The sequence below is a fragment of the Taudactylus pleione genome, unplaced genomic scaffold, assembly GCF_031769625.1.
Source record: "Taudactylus pleione unplaced genomic scaffold, aTauple2 ptg000541l, whole genome shotgun sequence".
Classification (NCBI taxonomy): Eukaryota; Metazoa; Chordata; class Amphibia; order Anura; family Myobatrachidae; genus Taudactylus; species Taudactylus pleione.
The window spans coordinates 2,862,762-2,869,319 of record NW_028284943.1 but is presented as its reverse complement, the minus strand read 5'-3'; the positions used below and the strand labels follow the sequence as shown (position 1 = coordinate 2,869,319).

The window sequence follows — 6,558 nt, the reverse complement described above, 5'->3', positions numbered from 1 at the left end:
GTCATCCTTGATATCCCCAGATATCATAAATCTCTATCCTTTAGTTCCACAATTCCCGACTAAAGGGACTATCTTCACTTGAGATTCTACAAGCTCGGAGTAGGTCTGACCAAGCTGTAAGGCTTCGGACCCATGAAAAGTCCATTCTGATGTCTGGGAACCTGGACTACCACTGTAGCTAGGATATACTTTTCTGTGAAACGATATTCCTGTCGTTGTTAAAATATTGAGCACTTCATAAATCTGCATGTCATCCTTGCGCAGGGGCACTGCTCTGTATCGTTCCAATTTTAGTATATGTGCTGCCAAAGCAAACACTTTTGCGACTTTTTTTAATCTTTTTTGTGGTGAAGGAGTCGCAGACGGAATATAAGAGGATTTACCTCCCTTAACTTGAGAAAACCATTCTAGTTGTCAATCAGTGCTCTTCCCCTGACTGAAAGAGCCTACATAGTGTTCTTACATTCTGTCATAGTTTAAACTATAGCGTCCTACGCGCTGACAACAGATCTGAAAATATTGGCAACGACTTTTGACGTCACTCTCTCATGCCTTCAGGCAATATCTGCAGTTTTCTTGCCTATGCTGTATATTTTTAAAACCGTTGACTTGGAGACCCCTCCGCTTCGATATAGCTTACAGAAATATAAACTCGCAGGGTGCAGAGACCTGAATATAAATGGGCTTGAGAACACTCTATTTGAAAAGCGTGGCCTCAGATGCTGGCTGCGTAGCTTTGTAGAAAGAGAACTGTAGGGGGAGTATATACTGTTGTCACAGGAGTACTGACCTTAACAGTTGAGCCACTAGGGCTCCTCACTAGATTACCTATGCCAAGGATAAAAAGATAATAACCGCAGGGACATCTTTCTGCAAGCAAAAGCTTGTCATATATTCTTTAGAAATACAACAGCTGGCGGATTGGATACCCGGAGGAAACCCACGCAAGCACAGGGAAAACACACAAACTCCACACAGACAGGGTCCAAGCGGCAATCGAACCCACAACCCCAGTGCTGCGAGGCAGAAACGACAACCATCACACTTTCTGTGCTGCCTGCAAACAGTCCTTAGAGACCTGTGTCGCGGAGATCCCAGAGGGTCTCCAGCACAGCAGAAAAATGGGACATAAATTTTAATACGTCAGGTACTGTCTTTAAAGCACGTGAAGAATAAACTAACTTCACACAATTAACCAGGGTCTTCTTTCCCCACTGATTCCGCCAAGCCCGTTCCCTTGGCTGTGGTTTCGCTAGATAGTAGGTATTGACAGTGGGAATCTCGTCCATCTATTCATGCGCGTCACTAATTAGATGACAAGGCATTTGGCTACCTTAAGAGAGTCATAGTTACTCCTGCCAGTTAACGTAGAGATGCCGGGTACTGAACACGGGAACCCCATACCGGAGCACATGGAAAACTGTGCCGTAAAAGACGGTGGATCTGACGTTCCTGACTTGCAGGAGTGTCACACGTTAGAGAGTTAAATGACTGCCCTTGTAATTCAGACAATTTGCAGGTAATAACTTTTGGGACACATTAGAGTACTATTTAGTCATGATACATACAGACTCCATACAAACAACAGTAAAGTGTAGTGAACAAGGTCAAAAGGAGAAACTGACATATAAAGAGGCAGGAGAGAGTCCAAATAGCGCTTCTAGCAATGCTATAAAACGCTGGGCATGTAAGTAAACAATGTTTGCCTTAATTTCTCTCCTACCAGCCTAAACCCTTACTTACAGTCTCAGGTAGGCAGTCAGTTTCCTGTAGTAGTAGTATTGCAGTAAGTAAAGCCTCTCTCCAATGAAAATAAGACTGCTGTTAGACCTGATTGGGATCTGAACCCAGGTCTTGAGGTAAAATGCAGTAGTCTTTCTATGTTAAAACACTAGGTAAGACTCAAACCCATGGTCTATAACTGACACTACCTGTTAGCAGTGTTAATGGCCGCCACACCCCCGAGGGAAGTGCTGATGGCCGAGAGGAGGAAGCAGGATACCAATGTTAGGCTCCGATTCCCCCGCTATGGCGCCCAAACTTAGTAAATCTGCGCGCCTGTTTCGCTATACTACCTACTGCTAGCGTTTTATTAACATGGGAACATGCAGTCTGTGTTTTGGCTGCCCCGCTAATCGGAGCAGAGAGGAGAGGCTATAGATGGTACTTATACCAGTAACAGAGAGAGAGCAGTGTCAGCCTTACTGCTGGCTGTCTCTCCTCAGCATACTTACTGCACTACATGCCGCTATTAATTTTAACCTGGCCACCCCACTAGACGGGGAGCCAAGCAATACTCACAAGACTACTGTAGCTGCCGGTGCGCGGCTGACTAATGGAGGTACGCTATGCGCGCTGCAAGCAGCGGCATGCAGGACCTCCTATGGAGACCTTGATTTATGGCTAACTTCCAAAGAAGTCGGGGACAACAGGCGAACTGCATGCAGTTGCGAGTGGGTCCCCCCCGGCAGCATCCAACGGTGCAGATAGGCAGTGTAGCTGCTGCCTGTCTGTTCCTTTCAAAGTAAAGAACTGCATGCAGTTTTGTTCATTTCTTCAGCGCAGCAGCGCTTTGTTAAGTATTAAACCCCTTGAGGAGAGTGTGAAAAACACGTCAGCTCCCATCGAGGCACAAACTAAGACTGGAGCTTGTAGGGAGGTATAGAGGGGGAGGAACTAGTCACTCTTTTTAATTCTTAAAGTGCCAGCTCACATTCAGCACCGTCTATACCCCACTGTCTATGTACTCCAGTGTCCCCTAGTGGATGAAGGATAAATACCGGAGAATTACCATAACAGGAGGACGATTCCTTTAATGGACTTACTGTTAACTTGTTGGAACAATCCAGAGCGCAAAGATGAGTGGTCTCCACTTAGTGAGAACTGAAGGGGAATCTAAAAAGGGTTGTGCATAAGCACAAATAGGTTGCTCATGAAAAAAAACAAAAAAAACAAGCCTGAGCAGAAGGTGGTAGAAATTAAAAGTGTGAGGTAATGAAAAAAAATTAAAAAAGTAGGGGAGGGACTACTATGGGTGAACAGGTACAGGGGTAGTATGAGAGCGAAGCCAGTAGTTTCCCAATAAAAGAAAGAGGTGGGTAAATTACAGAGGTTTAATTCTGCCCGGGCCATTGCATGCAACTCAAAGATTATACACTAGAAATTACAATAAAACAAATACTCGGATGTGATGAACCGATCGATAAAACAAGTGGAGGTTAAAACATATATACTCAGAACAGTAGAAAGGAGCAGCATTTATCAAAAAATCAGAGAGAAGGAGTAGTCTCAGCATCGGGAGTATAATAAGGAGGGGACAGCAAAGAACAAACTTAGCGATACATAGGTGTGCTGGAGCACGGAGAAACCGGATCACTCCAGTGGAGCAGGGACAGATTCCTCCAGGTGGGAAAACAAGTCTTTGTCTTCATTCAGATCACAAATGATGACAATCTGGCCAGTTAGGTCCACAATCAGCTTGAATGGAAAGCCACACTTGTATTCTAAACCCCGGTAACAGAGGCAGCGAGTGTGTTTACCCCATTTAGCAATAGCCAGTGGAGACAAATCTTGAAATAGTTGAAGTTCGCAGTTTTCATAGAACACATGTAGGAGACAAGATCTGGTCTTTGTTCTTGAAGATCATGAAGCAGATGACAACATCACAAGGAGGCTTCTTGTCATGTGGCTTGAGGCGTAGAGCTCAGTGAGCTCTTTTGAATGGAATAGAGCAAGAGCTGAGGTCAAGAAGCAGAGATACAAACAGGCCTTTGTAGGATTCCAAACGATTTGCGGTAACAGATTGAATGAGGTTTCGAATGCTGGTGTTATTGCACCTCTCACGATTTTCAAGGTCCTCGTACTTTGATTTAAGTTCTTCCAACTCATTTGTGATGTTATCAAGGTCTCTATTAGCTCCTGTTAAAACTTGTGGATGGTTTCCTGGCAACACTCTTGTTACTTGGTTCTCGCAGCGAGGGAAGAAATGTCAGACTTAATCGAGGACACTGCCTTGTCAAGTTTAATTTCAGGAGATTCTTTAAGGACTGTAATAAGTGATTTTAAGGCTTGAATATAATCTTTGGAGCAGGCCAGCAAGACCTGTCAGAGACAGCAAGGCCTGGAGGTGAAGATGACGTGTCTTGGGAGATACCATTTTTTTCTTGAGAAATTTTACTCACATTTATTTTTTTAGCTTGAGAGTTCTATCTCCCATGGTTGGAGATGGGAGGGATGAGTCTATACAAGAAAGGAGACTGTCCACAGTGAGAACTAGGGTGGCATGTGAGCTGCACTATGAATGTAGCAGAGATAAAGGTCTAGAAAGAAACACTCTGTACGTGTGGAGCAGTGCCGTCACATATATCTCAGTCCAGCAAACAAAGTATGAGGTGAGAAAGAGTGAGGAGGTGCATACCCAGTAGAATAAGGTGACAGAGATGGCTGTGGTCAGTAAAAGAACATAGAAAAGGATCATATAGAGTGCATATTAAGTGGGAGAGGGTGAGGGTTATTGGGGTACCACAGGCTCACCAGGGCAAGTAACCCGTCTGATAGAGATACCAGTACCTTGGAGGACTTCAGTTGAGGGAAGCCACAGGTGAGGAGTCACAGCAGGGGCATTTAGGATAAGTAGCTATCTGTCACAGATGTCGGCACGCAGCTAGCAGCGGGATGCTGAAACAGACTGCCACACAACATGCAGATCGTCAGAGCCCTGATCCGGGAGCAGGAATGTAAGCACCAGGTTACTGGAGACACCAGGTCCGAGCCAGAGGTGATGCGTGGGCATCCAGAATATGGAGGCGGTCGAGAAGCTATGGCCAATATCAGAGGTGAAACAGGAGCAGGAGGAAAGCGGTGAGATCTGGGCACCCAAAGGAAAAGACACGGATGGCCCACAAGGACTAAACATTTTGTTAATGTGATTCATCAAATCAATACTTCTTCTGGTGTTGTGAGTAGCCCAGCGACCAGGGTAAAACCCACAATATCTTGCTAAAAGAGGCTTCATTGAATATTACCGAGTCTGGTGGCTGGGGTTTTGTTGAAATCTTGTTATGAACATTTAATGCTGTGATGACTTTTGCAGAGAGAGGAGCCTTTGCATTCCTTTGGGATATCTGTAAAGTCTGGTATTGTCAAAGTCTAATGACTCTCCCTCTAAGATCAAGCTATATAGTTCTTTTAGGACCAGAATAGAATACACCCGCGCACGCAGGGGGAGAGTTTCCGAGTACCTAGAAAAAATTTTTTTCCGGTAAAGACACACTGCCTGGGCTGACTGTAGGGGGAGCTGCAGCGTGCAAGCCCCTCCCAGTCAGTCCCCATAGGCCGGGGCACCGTGATCTGATGAGAGCGCATGTCACACACTGTCAACTTCAAGGCCAGCGCTGTGGCGTCCCGAAGCCGCAAGGCGTAGGTGGGGGGTGCCTTCATAATACTGCTGTCGGGGCAGCCAGGTACTGTGTGCGGGAACCCGCTCCCGGAGCCCCGGCTGTCAGATGATCATGTGAATACTGGACACGTTTTCAGGAGCAGTCATCTCCAGATCAGTGACTGTGCTCAGTGCTGGGGGGAATCTTCCTCCGTTCTCCCCCGTCCCAAGGGTCACTTACACAGGACTCCAGGGGAGGTAGGGAGCCACTCCCAGCCGCCTATAATATCCTAGGGAAGGTGAGTGAGATGCAGGCGCCATGTGTGTACAGTACATGGCTGCTGCTGCCTGAGTGAGGGACAGACAGTATATGAGAGGTGCAAGGGGTAAATAAGTGATGGAAGAGGAGCAGAGGTAACATGTGAGACATTGAAGAAAAAGGAAATAAAATAGATATGGGGAACAGGTGGATGGTATGAACACAGGTAGGATAACTTTCTATAATATAATATGGTTTCTTTTATCCCATATAGTGTTACAAAGTATTTAAAATTGATTTCGCATTATAAAAATCCCTAAAGCTTTTAGGGTTCTAAGTGTTCCCCAGATTCCAGGCCATTCAAGTCAATATTCCATACCCCCACTCACTGATTTTATTGCGGTGCTCTCCTGTAGCCGCATGTGTGTGTATCACATGTTGGGGGTGCCGGCTGGTGAAAGGGTGAAGGATCTCTAATAAATTATGGTGTACTTATTTACCTGCACTCATGTTTTTAAGTGAAAGTGGTCTCTGTCAATGTGTGTGTCTGTGTGTGTAGTTTTGTCAGTATGTGCGTGCATGTCTGTGTCATTGTTTGTGTAATGCCGAACTGTCCATTAATACATACAGTATATAGGGAATATTTATTGTGGTTAGATTTTTTTTTTTGGAAACCCCCCTTTCAAAATCCTGCGTTTGCCACTGGAATACCTCTACATGTCTTAATGCAGTAATGAGCAAGTACACTAAATAGACCTGGGGATAAAGTTGTAGTAGTTCAGCAGACAGTGGACAATGACAGTTAGTACTATGGTAATTTGTGTAGGTAAAACGTATGCGCATTGAGACCATTTTCTGGGCATACCCTAGTGACTCTCTGCAAATTCGTACGCAGCAGCAGTGCCCCAGGATCCTAGTATGG

The 6,558-nt window shown here is 45.3% G+C and overlaps 1 pseudogene; it reads right to left on the bottom strand.

Annotated features, from left to right (window-relative positions):
* Positions 1 to 219: 219 nt before the first annotated feature.
* LOC148500889 (U6 spliceosomal RNA) lies at positions 220 to 318 on the bottom strand (annotated as a pseudogene).
* Between the last annotated feature and the right edge of the window lie 6,240 nt (positions 319 to 6,558).